At 41.8% G+C, this 21,676-nt stretch overlaps 1 protein-coding gene across 3 annotated transcripts in view; it reads right to left on the reverse strand.

The window, feature by feature from the left end:
• Positions 1–21,676, reverse strand: part of MAPRE2 (microtubule associated protein RP/EB family member 2) — a 239,535-nt gene that overhangs the window by 194,777 nt on the left and 23,082 nt on the right. For all 3 annotated transcript variants that reach the window (XM_089678318.1, XM_089678317.1, XM_089678316.1), the window contains exon 2: positions 13,433–13,489. The gene's annotated coding sequence lies outside the window, so the exon portion shown is untranslated. The remainder of the gene's footprint in view (positions 1–13,432; positions 13,490–21,676) is intronic.

The raw sequence follows: 21,676 nt of genomic DNA on the forward strand, positions 1-21,676 counted from the left end.
CCTCAGGCACTTGCGTCTGTCACTACTTCCCTGGGGATGGGAAAAACCCATAACTTTCCCTGCGCGAGGTTGGCCGACCTCCATCACCAGAGTGTTCTCTTCACTCGGGAGGGAACCTGCACCAAAGAGTCCAGCAACTTCTGCTGGCCATCCCAGATTTCGAGAATAAACAACTGCAGGGGCCGCAAATGCAACCATTCCCACTGTACCGCCGGGATGGATGAGATGAGAAGGCCCAAAACTGACATGGCTTCTCTGAGGAAAACAGCCTGGCTCCCCTGCAGCTGCCTGACTTCCCCGTCCACCTTCAGAACTTTCTCCTGAGGTAGATAAACCTCCTGAAGGGTGGAATCTAACACGTAACCCAAGTACACCATCCTCTGGGCAGGAACCAGGTTTGATTTGGCCATGTTTAGGAGCCAACCTAACTCCTCCAGATGCCTTATTGCCAGACTTACATCCCATGTCAACTGCTCCTTCGAGTCTGCAGACAGGAGGAGGTCGTCCAGGTATGCTACCACAGAGAGACGCCTGATAGGTGAAGAGACATCAGGATCTCATCCATGACTTTTGTGAAGATCCTGGGGGAAGAGGAAAGCTCATAAGGCAAAGTCTGCAACTGTAGGAGGACTACCCCCTTGGGCCCCTGCACTGCCAACCTGAGGAATTTCTAAAAAGGTTCTACAATTGGGATATGTAAGTAGGCATCTCTTAAATCCATACGGAACCTCTTTTATGCTTGGAGGAGGTACCGCTTGGAGTTTTTGAAACCCACGCCGCAGAGACTATTCATGACAGAACTACCAAGATGCGCGGAGAAGGCTTCCGCTTTACTTTACTTTTCAGGGTTCCGTCTTCAGAGATAGGCAGGGGTTTTTATTCCCATGTTTTTGTGGTCAGAAAGCCTTCGGGGAAGTACAGGCTTATCCTGAACCTCAGACTTGTGTTGTTTGTCAACACAGGACTCTGTGCTGTGATTATACACGATCGCTTAACAGATCCTGGCCATAAATCATTGGCTGGGACTTGCTCTCAGAGTCGAGATGTGTCCAATCGCAGCGGAGGATAGCAGGGGGCACGCGCGTGCCTCAAACCCGGAAGCAGGCTTGCAATGTTTATTTATATTTCTGAGCCTGCAGCTGCCGTTTGGTCACGGTAAGTCCACTGTGACTGGGCAGCAAGTGGATAAGCTGTTACAGCAAAGTTGTTTTTTTTTCCTTTGGGTTAAAGGTTATACAATAAATGAATAGTTGATCTTTGTAAGCACCTGTCAGGGTTAAATAGTTTGTCTCAACCTTGTAACTGCTACATCTGCAGGACAGCTTGTTCTTTTGAAAAACAAGAGACTAAGGCTTCATGTATTCGAGCAGCCCCTAAAATCGAGTTTGGGAGCTTTTGGCATCGTTTTACCACATCTCTTAAACTCAACTCCATAAAAGCCTATGTGTCCATGAACACACAGGCTTTTAGCAGAGTTTAGGAGCTGCCGCGTTTAGGTGAAGTTAAACCTCCCTCTCCTGAATCCGGAAGAATCTCGTTCAAGATAGAAACGTTTTGACCGCCGGCTACGGGAAAACACTGCAAAATCATAATACCGCGGTTACCGCGTTTTGCGTTTCCCCACGGAGGGCGGTCAGTGAAGGCTTGTGTACATGGAGCCTTATTGGGCAGATCACCGGGTGAAAATGAAAGAAAGCGTAAAAAGGAAAACTAATACAGCCATCACATCTAAGGATTGGTAAGCTGCAATATAATAAATGTTTGTTTTTGGATTTAATACTGCTTCAAATATGTCTGCACATTATATTTAACTACACCAAAACATGATTGTGTATACGTGTAGTCAGAAATCCTTACACACATACTGTATACCAGCTTATTGTACTTAAATCAAAAACCCTACATCTGCACAAGATCAGTGCTTGTGCACGGATAAACTTTGCTTCCTGAGACTTTGTAGATTGGAAGTCTGGAAAAAGAAAATATTTTATTTATCTAACAAACACAAACTGAGCTGTTGTAATCTCAAAATAAAGCCACTGAGGTAGACAAACCAGAAAGAAAAACAAATGAAAATCACTAAAACCCTAGAAAAACCAGATTTCCTAAACCCTGGGATATTGTGGACATAGCAGGGTTTGGACTGACTTGGGATCAAGTATTAATTTAAGACCCAAACCCAAAACAAATAGAACACGTTATAGCACTTCTGGGCCAATGAAACCACGGTGGTCCGTGTGCCTTAACATTTCCCAGGAACATACAATGATGCTTGTGAAAAACCATAAAGATTATATTAGTTCAGGATCATAAAACATCCAAACCCTTATTTTGGCATGAGATTAAAATAAAGCCAATATATAATTTTAGAACTCTGCTTTCTGGCTATCTTCCCCATGAAAATGTTCAGGTTGGAAGCCAGCTTGTAAACTAAAAACAGTTAAACTGGCCCAGCCAAACATTGTATATTTCACTGTGGATGCAGCTTTGAAAGAATTTTGGAACAAATAATTGTCATGTTTATGCAACGCATACAGAGAACTTGGTAACATCCTATGTATTAACGTTATTAGTTTGAACTGTGATCACATTGCTAGGAGAGTAGATACAGAATTCCTGTTATGAGCTACTGTAGTGGTGAATAAACAGTATATTCTAAAGTGTTCTTATACATTAAACCAATAGAACAGGATTTCTCAAACAGGGTGCCATTTAGGGTCCCCCAGGGTGCTGTGCGCTTGGACCCAGTTTGCCCTGGATCAACATAATGACTTTCCATGGTTTGGGCAGGTTAAATGCTTGTTAAGTCTAGGGTGTCAAAGAATATGCTGTAATACTTGCTTTATTCCGCGCGCCACAAGGCTTCCACCACACGGTATGGACCGATACCCCCCACCAAGCCCAGACTGGCCATAGGGCACACCAGGCATTTGCCCAGAGTGCCAGGGCCGCTGGGCTATGTGTTCTAAGAAGAGGCCTGTTGGTGACCGGGCTGCACAGCGGGAGGTAAAACGGCAAATAAGGTCTGACCAGGGCCAACACAGACCGTGGCAGCCGCTCACCTCCCACTTTGCGTCCATTCCTATAGCAGGGCTGGCACCAGCATTCTAGGGGGTGCGAGAGAGAAGGCTCCAGTTCGTCACACACAGGAAGCACCTGCAGTTTCAATGATGGGCTTCCTTCTAACACTGGCCGACTCACAGTGACAGCTGCACAGTGGAAGAAGGTGAGTGTACTGATCCAGCATGTGTTACAGCCAAAAAGGACTGCTCTGCAGCCGTGAGTGTGGGGTTGGGGGTGGATTGAGCCCTTTGCAATATGGAGCTGTCTCTGCTATATGAGGCTCTTTCCTGGATAGGGCTGTCTCTGTGCTTTATGGAGCTGTCTCTGCTGGATTGGGCTGTTTCTTTGCTATATGGTGCTCTATGCTGGATTGGGATGTCTCTCTGCTATATAGAGATGTCTGTTTGCTGCATTGGGGCCGTCTCTTTGCTGAATATATAGGAATGTGTCTTTGATGGATTGGGCCATTTCTTTGAATATACGGGAGTGTCTCTATGGTGGATTGGGTCATCTCTTTGCTGGATATGTGAGGATGTCTCTTTGCTGCTCTTTGGTCAAAATATACTGTAAATATGATCCAGATCTGCCGCTCCTCCAGCCCCTTGCTTTGCTGCTAGGATGACATCATCATTAGGGAGGGAGACCCTGAAGAGGACACAAGGGATGAATCCTACCTGTGCCCTGCAGAAGGTAGGACTGTGCATGGGAAGGCAGAGAGTAAAAGGGGGCACTCTGATTAGACAGAAAGGGGGGCATGACTGCAAAGGGCACTGTAATGTAAAGAAGCACTGTGCTATAAAAGGGGACTGCACTGTAAAGAGGCACTGTAATCAATACAGTGGCCCTTTACATTACAGCGTGGAGGACCGACTCAGTGAATATCCCGTCACCAACCGCAGATCCTCCCCCCATTTTCTGGAAAAATTGGCTGCTCAGTCTAAAATGTCCGGGCCTATTTTTTATCCCAGTCCAGGCCTACCCCCCACCTTGGATATCATCACGTACAATGCTGGACCAGGGTCTGCCCACAACCTACAGCATCACAGAGATCAAGGATAGTGTCTGCTGTCAGGGGAGAGAGGAATAAAGACAAGTATTACAGTTATTCCTCTACCATAGAATGTTTACGAAGCCTCATGCACACTGAACGTATTTAAAAACACTAATGCAGCAAAGAAAAAAAAGTGGCGAACCGCTGCAAACCTCACATTTTTAACGTGGCAATGCTACTGGCGTTTTTTAGACCGTCCAGTACGCCCTTCCCTCCAATTCACTCTCAGACATCTCCTCACTGAGCTCTGCAGTGTTTAATTTCAGCTCTCAGCCCCCTTTATTCTAAACTCTCAGACAAGCTTTATAAATTCAGGCCTTTAAAAAGGGCCGTAGAGAAGAGAGGATTGTAGATAGACAGATACAACTTATGTAGGAGGATATGTTTCATCTCTATGTATCACCTGAGGCCAGACACTTCATTGGGTATATGCGGGGGTTTACATCCACTTTAATCCCAGTTTATTTTTAATAAGCCACTGATAAAATAGAAACAATAATACTGGTCAGAAGAGCTGCTCTTTCCCTTCCGCCACCCCAGCCCCCCCTCCCCATGACCAAACATTACTACTCCGACCCTATTGTGAACCTTGAACATCGTCTGTTGTGTCACTTTTGTTCTAGCCATGTCTAAACAAGAGATCCATAAATTATTCAGGTTGCCCTACATAACCTGTCTGAAATTGCATAATAAAAATTAGATCAAGAAAAGACACTTTCCCATTATTTCTAGGTGTAGGATTGCTGTGTACCAGATTTGTAGCTCTGTAGAAGTTTGTGGAGAAATCTTCAACACCCAGGAAGTTGGAGGTACATGCAGAGAGTAAAGTGCTTAGAACTCTACCATCAACTAGTTAATCAGTGAATGGGGAGATACTAAAAAGACTAATTTACACACATCACCCCTGAAACACAAATCCCCACTTCTTAGATTTGCAAGTGCTTAATGTAAGGGGAAATCTGCCCACAGAGGATATACCTTGGCAAGTGTTACAGGTGTTCTCTTACCCCCTCTATTGAAAACATAAAAAATTTTTTAAAAGTTTTGGCTGGATAGGGGCTTGGGGATGGAGGCACGGAGTTGAACTTATTTTGGGATACAGCAGCATGCACATCAGTTATATGTAATGGTGTGTATACCAGGCGGTTTCTTCTGCTAAAAATCATCCCTGCAGTGTCTCCTTTAGAGTCACTAGATATTTCCCTGAGTGGCTGTCCTTTGGTAATGTGAAGGTTTACAGCAGTAGCTGCTACAGAGAAAAGTTGCAATGCTCGCCTGCCCCCTTCTGTTCTCTCTGCCATTCAAAAAACCTTGTACTGTTTATATCTTAACATACATCACATTCTGTGAATGGGAAGGGGAGATTATGTCATTGAGCTGCATTCCCACCAGTCACAGAATATGATGCATTGCAGGCATATTAGTAATATGAGTTTGTGAATGCTGGAGAAGGGGCAGGCAGTTGAGTGGTGCAACTTTTCTTAGTGAAAACCGCTGCTGTTAATTTTTTACTGTGCTAAAAGGACAGTCTCTCAGAGCACCGATGGCTGTGAAAGAGGAACTGCAGAGATGGCGTTTAGAAGCAGCTGCCTGCAAGTAATGAGATACACGAACACACTGCGCCTATAGGCCGCAGTCACTATTCAGGTATTCTCATAGCTGCAGATGCTGGCTTTCAGAAAAAAAACAAAAAACCACAAAAAAAAACCCACAAAAAAACCCACAAAAAACCACACACAAAAAAACAGCCCACAAAAAAACACACACAAAAAAACAGCCCACAAAAAAACAGCCCACAAAAAAACAGCCCACAAAAAAACAGCCCACAAAAAAACAGCCCACAAAAAAACAGCCCACAAAAAAACAGCCCACAAAAGGAGATTTTTACATCCATTCATTTAGTGTGGACATGGGAAATCGATCTTGCTCAGCCTGCTTGACTGATTTGGAGAAATCTTTATGTAGATGACCAGCTCAACCAAATGAGTACCAGCCTTTAATATTCCTTCATTACCAGGCCATTTTTCAGTGTAGAAGTGCTGTGATAGTTTGATTGACAATTTAGTTTTTTATGACAGATATTGAATACCTCCAAAAGAAAGCACCAACTGTTGGGTTTTTATGAAAATGCAAGAATAGTATGAAAACCCCCAAATGACCCTGTTTGGAAAGTAGACACCCCAATGTAATCAAATTTTTTTTTGCCACAATTTTCTGGAAATGAAAAACATGCTGGTACTGAGGGGGTTGAACACGGCACTTGAGAGTACTGCACCAGATATATTATAGTGGAAGTCCAGGCTATTCCTAACTATGCTTAAACCTGTTCCCACTCCCCTTCCAACTCCTATTCTATCTACCCTGTGAAAAGAAGACCAATCACAATGATCACATGGTACCCAGACCCTCAGTTTGGGTCTAATGACAGCTTGGTTCACAGCAATCACCAGGTGGATCGGCCGCTCTGAATGCTATTGATCAAAAATGACAATGTGTAAATAAAGAGCCGCTGATCCACCATTGAAAAATGCAACATGGAACAAAAATGCTCAGGGTTAAAAAAAAATGTAAAAATTGATTTAGAAAAGAAAAAAAAAATGTATACTTTAGTTCCAATTTAAGCCGGGGGGGGGGGGGGGGGGTGGAGTAGATCATGCCTCCTGTTGATTTCATTTTGAAAGATAGAGATGTACATGTAACTGGTGATACTTTGACCCACTAGTTACTTCTTGGGCCTCTGACCCTCCATTCATATATGAATAAAAAGAGGTACACTGGGATTGGGATAAACAGAGAAGAGCAGGAAAATAAAAAACAGCAAAAAAGAGGCATTTTAAGCTTAGAAATAAAACAAAAATTACCATTAACTTGAAAAATTTGAGAGAATATTTACAAGTGGCAGATTTGTTCCCTTTGAACTGTGTTTAACAGATATGCTTCAAAGTAAATTTACAATAATAGAAAATAAGTGCAGTCCCCAGGGATTCTTGCTAAGAATACGAAATGGACACTGCTTTCAAATTCAACAAATACAAATGGTACTTCAAAAACCTTATGGAATAAAAACAACCACAAATCAAAATAAAGATTTGTCTGTAGTATGTTAAGCCTTTCCATGTCACATCTGTGTGAAATACTGCCTGACATGTTACTGGAATCCCTTTAATCCAGCTAATTCAAGCATTAAAATTTGTTGCATAGTGTGAAAACATCAATAACCACATAAAACCCTGTTAGCAAAACAGTATTTCATTGCTGGTGTTTGAGCGTAGATTTTTCCAGATGCCCTGGTTCTGCAGTTTATAAACAAGGGGTATAAAAACAGCCCAGTGACAAAGCACAGAGACAGGAGTTGTGTACTGGAAGATATGCTGTGACAAAGCAGACTAATCTCAAAGGACCAAGCTATAGCCTAGCAGAACCTGTCTTTTAATTGTAGTTCTCAGGCTGCCCTCTACTGGACCGATTGTTATATTTGGATAGCTGGTCTTTCATGCCCACAAATATCCACCAATCTGATGTTCATTTATTAAGGTTTTTTGTAGCCTAGATAATGTATTTCATTTTATGTGGACAGCCCAACTAGTTACCAGACATCAGTCTTTAAAGCCCAAATCCAGGAATAAACAAACATAAATTAAAAAAAAATAAATAAAAAGGGATTACCCTTGCAGTGGGCTAGGGGTGCACAGAAAGGAAGTAAACACTAACCTTAGTCTTCACTCCAGCAGGGTCCCTCCAGCACTGCACCTGGTCTGATGCAGCCTGCTCTGAAAGCCAAGACTGGTTCCAGTCTCACTCAAGTCAGGGTTAAAGAAAAATTCCAGCCTAAGGCAAGCCATAGATAATGCAATGTTTTTTCCTGAAATCTGTGTTGATGGGGGAATGCCTGAAGCAGAGCTATTGTGTTCTGCCGGCAGGGAGCCTTGACTGCCTGCACAACACAATGATCATTGCTGGCGTCTATAGTTGCCGATAATAATCACATGCAAAAAATTCCAACAGGCTGGCTGTCCTGAAGTTGATCAATGGATCGACTTCAGTACAACCAGTCTGCCCATAGGTGGTTGATTCAACAGGGACTGGCCCAAGATTCAATCTGAGATTTATATCCAGCTATGGCCAGCTTGACACTAACTAATCATATAAAATTGTCCCCTTCCCACTGGCTCTGAGGAAGAGGCAAGTCCTCGAAACGTGTCAGCCTATTGGATGTCTACACTCCCTATTGCGGACTGTTACTCAGCGCGGTGTTGACCCAGCTGTTCTTTATGATGTGCCTTGAATACATTGTCGTTTGTGAGTGCAACACCTATTTTATTTTTTATTAAACATTTTTTATGGTCATGCTGAAGATCATGTGACAGGACTCAGACATAAAATAGGCAAGCATACAAATCTATTTTACACAAATTAGGCAGCATAGGTAGCAGGAGGCAGAAGGAACATTTTTAGACTAGAATCAAATTTTACTTTAATGTCCCTGTATTGTATGTGATGACGTCAAGAAGGGTGCCGGAGCAGATTATAAAGTAGGTTACAGAGCCTGCACTGGGCACTCCTAGACATAAGAAGCATTTAACCCTTGCAGTGTGGGGGGAAAAGGAAAGAGGCACTTCAAGGGCATTTTTTAATTCCTGGAATTGCGCTTTAATATTATTATGCTTATTACATATTGATGCTATCCCAAGGGTTAACCATGGACTGAAAATTTGTCCTTGTAAATGTCCTTGGGTTTCAAGAATATACTTTAAATTCAAACTTTAGATATGGATTTTATTGCTTAGTTACATTGCTATAGTTTGGACCAATGTAAGTAAGTATACATATGCCATAACTGTCGGATCCCTCGGGAAACTGGAAACCACTGTAGTAGTTGCAACTACTACAGCAATCACTGCTGTCCTCCAGGTCCTATTTTCTGATTGAACTACATGAAGATTCTGAAATCATTGCCCTACCTCTCTCCACCTTGTCCAGTCAGAGAACGCCGTGCATTCACTGTGAAAAATGCAAGTCTTTCTGTGAATGGTGCCTGTGCAAAGTGGGCGACCCCCTGTGATTACTATGCAACAGAACAGCCACTTGGCATGGGACTCGGAAGATAATGGCGATCACTGTGGAAGGGGAGACTACTGCAGCGATTTCCAGCTTCCACGGAAATCCCAAAAAGGTATGGAATATGCATAACTAATCTGGTCCAACCTGGATTAATGTAACATGTAGTAGTTGACATATTCATCCTCTGCCACAAGGTCAAAATGAAGGTGCTAATGAAGGGGCTGTTCTCGCACAGCTGCATCTCCCAGCTACTTTTTCTGCATGAAGGAAATCAATTAGCGTGTGTGACATGATCATCTAGCTTTGCAACAACTGTGGCAGTTATTTGGGTAGAACTGTGATTTCTGGTGGCAAAAATCTGAAAGGTCCCTAAGATATACGTTTTAACTTTCCAAAAACGTAAAAACTGAAATTATTATACGATTATACAAAATTTATATAGCTTAGTTAACCACAGTTGTGGTGATGGTTTTGAGCAATCACATAGCTCATATTAAAAAGCATGTGTAGCTTGTAACAAACAGACTTATTATATGACATTGCAAAACATATCCTTGGATAACATAAGAACCATAGTTGACATAATTGCTCCAAAATTTTACATCGATCTTTTCTCCGTTTCGCAGGACAATAGCCCGCTTCCTCAGGGAGATACAGTGGGGCAAAAAAGTGTTTAGTCAGCCACCAATTGTGCAAGTTCTCCCACTTAAAAAGATGAGAGAGGCCTGTAATTGGCATCATAGGTAGACCTCAACTATGACAGACAAAATGAGAAACAAATCCAGACAATCACATTGGCTGATTTGGAAAGAATTTATTTGCAAATTATGGTGGAAAATAAGTATTTGGTCAATATCAAAAGTTCATCTCAATACTTTGTTATATATCCTTTGTTGGCAATGACAGAGGTCAAACGTTTCCTGTAAGTCTTCACAAGGTTGGCACACACTGTTGCTGGTATGTTGGCCCATTCCTCCATGCAGATCTCCTCTAGAGCAGTGATGTTTTGGGGCTGTCGCCGGGCAACACGAACTTTCAACTCCCTCCAAAGGTTTTCTATGGGGTTGAGATCTGGAGACTGGCTAGGCCACTCCAGGACCTTACGAAGCCACTCCTTCGTTGCCCGGGCGGTATGTTTGGGATCATTGTCATGTTGGAAGACCCAGCCACATTTCATCCTCAATGCCCTTGCTGATGGAAGGAGGTTTGCACTCAAAATCTCACAATACATGGCCCCATTCATTCTGTCCTGTACATGGATCAGTCGTCCTGGTCCCTTTGCGGAGAAACAGCCCCAAAGCATGATGTTGCCACCCCCATGCTTCACAGTAGGTATGGTGTTCTTTGGATGCAACTCAGCATTCTCTCTCCTCCAAACACGACAAGTTGTGTTTCTACCAAACAGTTCTATTTTGGTTTCATCTGACCATATGACATTCTCCCAATCCTCTTCTGGATCATCCAAATGCTCTCTAGCAAACTTCAGACGGGCCCGGGCATGTACTGGCTTAAGCGGGGGACACGTCTGGCACTGCAGGATCTGAGTCCCTGGCGGCGTAATGTGTTACTGATGGTAGCCTTTGTTACATTGGTCACAGCTCTCTGCAGGTCATTCACTAGGTCCCCCCGTGTGGTCCAGGAATTTTTGCTCACCGTTCTTGTGATCATTTTGACCCCATGGGGTGAGATCTTGCGTGGAGCCCCAGATCGAGGGAGATTATCAGTGGTCTTGTATGTCTTCCATTTTCTAATTATTGCTCACACAGTTGATTTGTTTACACCAAGCTGCTTGCCTATTGCAGATTCAGTCTTCCCAGCCTGGTGCAGGTCTACAATTTTGTTTCTGGTGTCCCTCGACAGCTCTTTAGTCTTCACCATAGTGGAGTTTGGAGTGTGACTGTTTGAGGTTGTGGACAGGTGTCTTTTATACTGATAACAAGTTCAAACAGGTGCCATTGATACAAGTAATGAGTGCAGGACAGAGGAGCCTCTTAAAGAAGAAGGTACAGGTCTGTCAGAGCCAGAAATCTTGCTTGTTTGTAGGTGACCAAATACTTATTTTCCACCATAATTTGCAAATAAATTATTTCCAAATCAGCCAATGTGATTGTCTGGATTTTTTTTCTCATTTTGTCTCTCATAGCTGATCTCTACCTATGATGCCAATTACAGGCCTCTCTCATCTTTTTAAGTGGGAGGACATGCACAATTGGTGGCTGACTAAATACTTTTTTGCCCCACTGTATAACATAGGATTCAGATGATGGCATCAAAAAGTTTATAAAAAAAGAGCCAATGGGAACCATGAGCATTGGATCCAAGAGGAGAGGGTCCCTCCATCAAAAGGTGCATAGGTGAGCCAAGTGGACAAATCCGCATATTCATATTTAAAGCATGACCATAAGCAATCCCCAGTCAAAGGGTTCCAATTTATGTAAATATGTTGGATATGGATGAAAATAGGAATATTTTTCAGAGGCATAGCCATCCATCCAGCCATGTGCACTAACACTGCGAGATTGCCTTTTTTAATAAAAATGTGTAACGTTGTTTTACGTTACGTGCGACTCTTTTCTGCTTTCTGGTTACCAAGTTGTGATAATCTAGGAGCCGATATAAGGAGCCTGCTGCATGCAATCGTGTGTTGCTGGAATTTAACTTGCCACACTAGGAACCTATTAGCTTGTAAAAAGTGCTGTTGCCTGTCTTGAAAGAGAGGCAAAACAGAAGGTGAGTGTGATTCCTGTTGGTGGAGATATTGACGTGCCTGATGAAAAGACGTTTTACTATGAAGGAGCAAAAAGGGAGACACTGGAAAGTTTTCACTATATCTGAAGACTGACACTCTGTTGCAACCTGTGACTTGGTTTAGTTCCGACACATTGTATCAATTTATATTGCACTGCGACTGTAAAATTTGTTATGTTTTTAGAGATTACTTTTATCAGTTTTCTCGCTGAGGATTTATATAGTGACACTTTGAGCAAAACTTTGTATTGTAACTGTGCTGTTTGCCTTAATTTTGCAAAGTCAGGACAGGAGGGTTCAGAGGGCCCTGCCTATACTTAGTCTCCAAACTGCAGCCTGGGGGCTGAATGAGGCTCCTGCTTGCCTTTATCTGGCCCTTGGGGCACTTTTCCTCCGTTGATACCAACATTGCGGAAGTCTCCAAACTGCAGCCCATACGCTAGATGAGGCCTCTGCTTGACTTTATCTGGCCCTTGGGGCACTATTCCTCCATTGAAACCAACAATACAGAACCAGTCCTTCCATTGACACGAATGATAGGACAGAATTACTCCCATTGATGCCAAAGTTGGGGCACTATTCTTTTCACAAACACCAACAATCAGGCAGTATTCCTCCCACTAATGCCAATGCTATTTCTCCACTACTGAACACATTTTCTACCCCCACTAGTCACAGTCCAACCCCCTTAAACTCTAAAAGGACAGTAAACTGGCTTTTTTTTTTTTTTTTTTTTTTTTTTTTTTTTAGAAAACCTGGAGGCCCCTGATCTAAGGGGAAATATCTTCTTTTTTTATGCTAGAGCAGGAACTACAAAATGACAATGAGAAAATACAATAAAGTCATTGCCAGTTTAATACTGTACTCAGGTAATGAACCTGTACATGTTAAAAGTATGCATGAGTTAGCAAAATTATATACAATTCAAGAAGACAAACCACCAAACACACAAAATCTATTTGAGATAAATCATGCTTTAAAACAGTATCATTGCTTGAGAAAAGAAATGTTCCCCTGTCATTCAGCACCATCCATATGCGAGACAGGCCTATGCAGATTACTATTTTGGGCTTGGCTGCCTTCCAGGTAATAATGAACTGCTGTAAGAGCAGTTTAGTTACAGCCCATATTTCTGCTTTACAGGTTACAGAGCAAGTGTACATGTCCTTCTGTGTTTGCTGGTAAATTCACAGTATGAATGAAAACATTCACACATTCAAACCCAGAAGTTAAATACACAGACATTTGTAATAGATGCACATAAATCATATAATTGCATAATTCCAATAAGAATGTTATGCAACATTCTATTATAATGCTTAATAACTTGAAAGTTCTCTTTGCCATTAGATCTGAACATTTGCGTGTTTTTATTTGTCATCACACATATAAAATACACCACATACATTTCACAACCACTTTAAAATATGCTGGCAATAAATTGTTAAAAAAGCAAAATAAAACAAGAATTACAATAACAATACTTATTGGTATATCCAAGCCTCTTACCTTGTGCATCCAGCTAATTCACAAATTGGCAAAAAGTAATCCCAGCAAAACGTCACCCTGAAACAGAAACAAGTTTGTATTTAGCTGGTACAAAAAGCAGAGACCATTCATCCTGACATAAAGACACAATTGTCATACATCATGTTGGATGTCATCATTGATGTATTAAACTGAAAGAAAAAAAAAAAATTTAAATATTGTAGATTACTAAACTCTTAAAATGTAGTAGATGTATTATGTTTTATATGCTTTTTCTCCTTTATCTGGTAAGCTGGTCAGTAAGTCTGTTATTTTTCAACATCCTTACAAATCAAGTTGTCCAGCAAAAGTGGTTTAGAGGGATGAGACAAAATTTACTACTGATAGGAGTTCTTACAATGATCAGCTTTTTATTTATGTAAAACCTTTATCGCAAAAGAGAAAAAAAAACTTCTGTAACTGCTTAACTACTTCCCGTCCGGCCCATGTACATAAACGGCCGGACAGGAGCAGTGCAGGAGCGGGTGGCCGTTTAAATTTAATCTCCAAACACAGAAAGGTTTCTTCACAGTAAGAGCTGTGAAAATGTGGAATAGACTCCCGCAAGAGTTGGTTCTGGTCAGCTCAGTGGATTGCTTTAGAAAAGGCCTGGATTCTTTCTTGGATACACAGAATATAACTAGATACTAACATTTATAGGTAAAGTTGATCCAGGGAATATCCGATTGCCTGTCAGGGGATCAGGAAGGAATTTTTTCCCCTGCAGGAGCAAATTGGATCATGTTTTGCTCGTTTTTTAGCCTTCCTCTGGATCAACAGTGGGTGTAGGATTATAATTTTTTTTTTTTTTTTAATGGTTGAACTGGGTAGACTTTTGTTTTTTTTCAGCCAGACTATGTAGCTATATGACTATGATGATGCTGCACTAATATGCAGCAATGATGGGCACTGATAGGTAACATTGACTGACAGCACTGACTGGGTGCACTGCTGGGCGGCACTGATGATCGGTGCAGATGTCCTCTGTGTCATTTGCGGGTTATCGGCAGCACTTTCCTCATGCTGACAGTGTGGGGAAAGTGCTGCCGATAACCTGCAACTATATTTACATTGTGATCTGCCGTGTCATTGGACACCGCTGATCACGTGGTAAAAGGCCGCTGTGATTGGCCTTTTACCTCATCATGTGATCAGCTGTGTCCATAGGACACAGTGATCACTGAGAGTGCCAGGGGCCCATGGGAGGGCTCGTTCAGGGAGGACGTCATATGACGCCCTCCCAGAACTGGAGAACCGCACTGTAGGCGTCATTCAGCTATAGCACGGTTGGCAAGTGGTTAACAATGCTGCTACCCAAAGGTGCCTCTGTTGCTCCTCCATCCAGAGTGCAGACACTCCAAGAAAGGAAGTGTGTTACTAGCTGGGTCACCATGTGAAAATAACAAAAAAAAAAAGCCTATAAAACAAAAACAAATGCAGTTACCACATTTAAGGATTGGTAAGCTGCAATATATTAAACTTTTGTTTGAGCCTAATGCCCCTTTTACATCTCCCCATCGAACACCAAAGGTTGTCCACTACTTGAGTAACCAATAATGAATGGTAATAAGCAGTAGGGGATGGACAGCCGTCTCTTTTAGTGAAAGTTATTATTACAGTTAGGTCCATATATATTTGGACACAGGGACAATTTTAGTTTTTTCAGGTATTTACCAAAACATATTCAAGCTATAGTTATATAATGGATATGGGCTGAAAGTGCACACTCTCAGGTTTAATTTGAGGGTATGTACAGGAATTACAGCTCTTAAGAGTAGCCAATCCCCCCTTTTTCAAGGGACCAAAAGTAATTGGACAATTGATTGATTTTTAAAATTTTGTTGAGAATCCTTTGCTGGTAATGACTGCCTGAAGTCTGGAACCCATGGACATTAACAAAGACTGTGTTTCTGCCCTAACTGCAGCTGTCTTCAGTTGTTCTTTGTTTGTTTGGCTTTAGTTTTGCCTTCAGCAAGTGAAATGCAGGTTCAATTGCAGAATATTCCACTTCTTTTCCTAAAACAAAATCTTCTGGGTTGCTTTTGCAGTGTATTTTGGATCATTGTCCATCTGTACTGTGAAGTGCCATCCAATCAACGTTGCTGCATTTGGCTGAATCTGGGCTGACAGTATATCTCTACACACTGCAGAATTCATTCAGCTGCTTGTCACATCATTAATAAACACAAATGACCCAGTGCCACTGGAAGCCATGCATGCCATCACACTGCCTCCACCATGTTTTACAGATGACGTTGTGTGCTTTAGATCATGAGCTGTTCCAAGCCTTCTCCACACTTTTTTCTTCCTGTCATTCTGGCACAGATTAATCTTAGTTTCATCCGTCCAAATAATGCTTTTCCAGAACTGATCTAGCTTTTATAGATGTTTTTTGGCAAAGTCTAATCTGGCTTTTCTATTCTTCAGGCTTATGAATGGTTTGCACCTTGTGTTGAACTCTCTGTATTTACTCTCGTGAAGTCTTCTCGATTGTAGAATTTGACAATGATACGCCCACCTCCTGGAGAGTGTCCTTCACTTGTCTGGATGTTGTGAATGGGTTTTCTTTACCTTAGAGAGGATCCTGCAATCATCCACAACTGTCTTTTGTGGACGTCTATGCCTTTTTATGTTGCTGAGCTCACCAGTGCTTTCTTCTTTCCTCAGAATGTACCAAACTGTTCATTTGGCCACTTCTAATATTGCTCCTATCTCTCTGATGGATTTGTTTTGTTTTTGAAGCCTTACAATGGCCTGTTTCACTTGCATGGACAGCTCCTTGGAACGCATGATGTAGGTTCACAGCAATAGATTCCAAATGCAAATACCACACTTAGAATCAATTCCAGACCTTTTACCTGCTTAATTGATGAAGAAATAACAAAACAGTAGCCCACACCTGGCCATGAAACAGCTTTTGATTCAAATGTCCAAATACTTTTGGTCCCTTGAAAAAAATGGGGGTGGCTACTTTTAAGAGCTGCAATTCCAAAACCCTTCCTCTAATTTGGATGTACATACCCTCAAATTAAACCTGAGAGCGTGCACTTTCAGCCCATATCCATTATATGACTATCGCTTGAAAATGTTTTGGTAAATACTTGCAAAAATCTAAAATTGTGCCTGTGTCCAAATATATATGTACCCAAATGTATATCAGATTATTTTGACTTTGAATACTTCTGTGGTGCTCAAGTCACTGTGCAGAGATACACACCTGATGTGGCTTGGGTTTACACTGTTTAACGGGCCTTTCCAATGGTCTCCAACGAGATCTGCCTGTCAGTTTTTCAAGCAGCTCTATGGACAGGCACATATAAATGGACTTTTGTCCGTTTACACCTGCCTACTTCTGAGTCCATCCGGGACCAGAAAAAAAAAAACAGAAAAAGCCTGTGCCATTTTACATTTTTTCAGACCTAAATGTGACAAATTGGAGGTAACCAGATGTAAATGGGCACCCAAGTTCATTTTTATTCAGCTACCTAAAGAGTTATAAACAGATCTGCCTGTGTACGTTGGATACAAACTGAACAGGCAAACTGATAGCAGGGGATCTGCTCATGGAATAAAGAATTTTAGCTTTGGTCTCCCGTTGTGGAATACGGCCATCCTTCCTTTCCTTTCGGCACCTGTCAGTGGGATAGGCCTTAGGATTGGCCATTTTACTCACCTGAGCGATGTTTCTTCATGTATATGGATCCCCTGCTGATTGAAGCGGACCAGCTCCATGTGAAAGAGCCTTTAATATAGGAACCATTAAAGTGTGAAACTGATTTTTGCAGTCTGTCTCCCCCTCTTACTGATAACGACTAGATTTATATGTGGTCTCTACACCACAGCTGCAAGTTAAAGGTTTAAGAATGTTATCAGAAAGGTAAACAGCAATTTGTATCTAGTTTTAACAGAGTCTGGTAATCATATCCCTATTTAATGTTCTAAAAAAATACAATTTTATTTAGCGATTACAAACCTACCCAAGTTGTGCATAAAGTGTTATTTTTACTTGTAAAATTAACCTATAATGATGTTTTTTATAGGCAATAAAACAAGGATCTTAGATGAGTGCTCATCCTAATAAAACTTGCCTGTGCTAGGTGTAAAATAGATTAGAATGTGTAGAGTGAGGTGTAATCCATCCATGTTTACTGACTCATACTACTTAGGCTCAGCCCAGTAACTAGATGATGCCCTCTGTAGATTACTTTTATCTTTTTCATAGCAGTAGGGATAACCCATCAATTACCCATTTAAGATGTAACCTACAGCAGCAGCTATGAGTACAAGGACCCTATCTATAGGAGGGTATATGTTCTCCCTGTTGTTTCACACGTTTCCTCTTGGTACTCTAATAACTTCCTTCCACATTTCAAAACATGCAGATACAGCAATTGGCTGGCTTCCAAAAGGTGCTTGTGTGTGTGTGCACACGTGTATTACTGTGGTAGGGAGATTATAAATTCTTCAGGTTCAAGCACGAATATAAAACGGCCATGAGTTTGTAAATTACAGCAGAATATCTGATATCCTATAACTGAAATAAAAATAAATAAGGTAGGAGACCCAAAGCTAAAAATGCCCCTAGACAACCAACGTTTACATACGTCTAGCATATAACAAATATATTTTTTTCTTACATTTTTTTAAATAATTTGATATTTACCACTAGTAAACTTGCAAGTCTCTTAATTTCAGGCAGCTGCTTTACTAAACAGAGGCCCAAAGCGTCGTTCACATAGGGTGTTTTATTGGTACAGGGACACACAGGTGTTCAGCAAAGCCCTATGATGGAAGTCCCATTGCTATTGGGATGCTGTGCCTATACAGACACAGCCACTACTCCCAATGTGACTTCCGTGCAGGTGTGGGTGCATGGCCCCCCAATTGACAGCTATGGGACTGTAAACATGGGGACACATGCAACACCTGTGCAGCCCCTGCTGATAAACACAGCCCTGAAGTGGTGCTTGGATAAAAGGGCCCCATGTGTCACTTTTTCCATGCAAAGCGAGAGTGTCCTTGAACAGACACCCCCCCCCCCGACACCCTTATACTTATCTTGCCTATGTACCCTTACCACGTTTTCTTCTGTAACAGCTGGCAATACTATCCAGTGCTTCCAGGTATGAACAGCATGTGCAAACCCAACAACATAGCTGGCAACAACTACAATCCTATGTTTTCATTCAATTAGTACAGTAGGGTAAAGCAAAAGGAAAAAAAATAATAAATAAATAAAATCAAGGAACAAAAGTTGACACGTTTAATCCTCAATGGACCTTACTAATAATTATTTGGTTATGAGTAAGGCCAGTTGAGGTTGAAAACACGTCAATTTTTGTTCCTGGGTATTTTTTATCACTGTACTATGATAATTGAATAAAAACAAAGGACTGCAGTTTATCGTGTTGCTCTTTAGATCAGTCCGTATATGCTGGCTGGCAGAGGCCAAGAATAGGGCACTGATATATGGTACACTACAAGAGATTGTACTAACAGGGTTGTAGGGTTGCCCATTCTTGTGTTGAAGTATGAGGAGCATGTGACCTGCTCACCTGTGACAGCATTCAGGCCAAGTAGCCAGCCACTATGCTCAAGCACTGTCACATTACCAGAGGAGAGATATCACCACTTCCCCAAGTTGTCGCTGCTGCAAATTTGTCATGGACAAAATTTGTTGCTACCCTTACAGTTTGTCATAGACTAAAGCGAAGTGTGAAAAATTAAAAATGATTCCTTATTCTGCAAAGATATTCTAAAATGTCCTGCACAGATTTGTTGTCACCCCTAGAAAAGATAATAAGTATTTAGACCATAATGATATTTCAGACTAGGGGTTTCCTGTAATTAGTAACACACATCTTTAGTCTTGTAATCAGTCTATTCAAATGGAGACAAGTAGTCATTGTGTGGTTTGGTATTTTCATCATGGACACCACACCTTAGCAAAGCAGAAAGTTGCTCTCCCTCATAGGCTCCTACTGAAGTTAGTCATATCCTGTGAGTAGGGATCAAGGGGCTTGGCCAAGCAGTGCTGTGTCTATGGATGCACACAGCCTGGCTCAGGAGAGCACCTGCATAGGTGACCCCATAACACACAGCTTGCTATAACTACACCTGCAAGAATAAGGAGTAGGCAGTGCCAGTGGAGGGCCACCAAAGAAGAATCAAGGGATCGGCTCTGTGCAATATTGTTGCACAGAGCAGGTAAGTAAAACCCCTTTTTTACATTAAGAAAAATCTGTTTAAAGGTCCAGGGGAGTGTAGCCAACCACCCTGGATGAAGCCAAAAGAGAAAAATCAACCCCAGATTGAACAGAAGAATAGTGTGAATAGTGAACAAAAGAGCCAAGGAAAAAATTTCCAAAGAGATACAAGCTGAACTCCAAGCTCAAAGTACCCCAATGTCTGATCACACCATCCATCACTTTTTGAGGGGCAGTGAGCTCAAAGCAAGAAGACTAAGGAGGGATATACTGTTGAAAGAAAAACATATAAAGCCAGACTGAAATTTGCTAAAATGCATATAGCAAGCCACAATGCTTCTGGGAGAAGGTCCTTTGGAGAGGAGACTGGGCAGCACAGTCGTTAACGTTTAGCACTTCTGCCTAGCAGCACTTGGGTTGTTTGTTCGAATCCCAAACATGGCACCACCTGCCTGGAGTTTGCATGTTCTCCCTATGCTTGCGTGGGTTTCCTCCGGGTACTCCAGTTTCCACCCACACTCTAAAGACATGCTGGTGGGTTAATTGGCTCCCGTCTAAACTGGCCCTAGTATGTGTATATATGAATGTGAGTTAGGGACCTAACCGTAAGTTCACACCTAAGCGTTTTCTGCCACGTTTTGCAGAAACGCAGTACAGACCATTTAACATAATTTCCTATGGGACAGGTTCACATCTCCGCATTTTGGAAAGGGTCAGGGACTTTTTTTTAACGCAAAATGTTGTGTTTTTGGTTCTGCAGATTTCAATGGGAACGCTGCAGAAAAGCATGTATTACGGTTTTGCTGCGTTTTAACTCTGCTAGCAACAAGAAAAGAAGCGCATAAAAAATGCGTCAAAAACACAATGCAAAAATGCCTCAAATGCATCCTGCATAGGTGTGAACCTAGACTTAGACTGTATGCTCCTTGAGGGTTGACTGGTGTGAACATACAATATATATATATATATATGTAAAGCGCTGAATAAATTGATGGTGCTATATAAGTACCTGAAATAAATAAATGAGACAAAACTGGAGCTTTTTGGCAAATTGTGCCAGGGTTATTGGTTTGAATCCCAACCACGGCACCACCTGCCTGGAGTTTGCATGTTCTCCTTGTGCCTGCATGGGTTTCCTCCCTGTACTCCGGTTTCCCCCCACACTCCAAAGACATGCTGATAGGTTAATTGGATCCTGTCTAAATTGTCCCTAGTATGTGTATGTATGAATGTAAGTTAGGGACTTTAGACCCTTGAGGGTTAGGGACTGATGTGAATGTACAATATATACACACACACACATATATATATATATATATATACAGTCATGGCCGAAATTGTTGGCACCCTTGATATTTTTCCTGAAAATCAAGTATTTCACACAAAAAAGGTATTGCATTAACACATGTTTTGCTATACACATGTTTATTCCCTTTGTATGTATTGGAACAAATATAAAACAGAGGCAGAAAAGCAAATATGACATAATGTCACACAAAACCCCAAAAATGGGCTGGACAAAAGTATTGGCACCCTTAACTTAATATTTGGTTGCACACCCTTTGGAAAACATAACTGAAATCAGTCGCTTCCTATAACCATCAATAAGCTTCTGACACCTCTCACCCGGAATTTTGGACCACTCTTCCTTTGCAAACAGCTCCAGGTCTCTCTTATTGGAAGGACACCTTTTCCCAACAGCAATTTTAAGATCTCTCCACAGGTGTTCAATGGGATTTAGATCTGGGCTCATTGCTGGCCACTTCAGAACTCTCCAGCGCTTCTTTGCCATCCATTTCTGAGTGCTTTTTGACGTATGTTTGGGGTCATTGTCCTGCTGGAAGACCCAGGATCTTGGACGCAAACCCAGCTTTCTGACACTGGGCCCTACAGTGCGACCCAAAATCCTTTGGTAATCCTCAGATTTCATGATGCCTTGCACACAGTCAAGGCACCCAGTGCCAGAGGCAGCAAAACAACCCCAAAACATCATTGAACCTCCACCATATTTTACCGTAGG

Source organism: Staurois parvus, unplaced genomic scaffold (genome assembly GCF_062004578.1).
Source record: "Staurois parvus isolate SC_StPar_1 unplaced genomic scaffold, SC_StPar_1.0 ptg000203l, whole genome shotgun sequence".
NCBI lineage: Eukaryota > Metazoa > Chordata > Amphibia > Anura > Ranidae > Staurois > Staurois parvus.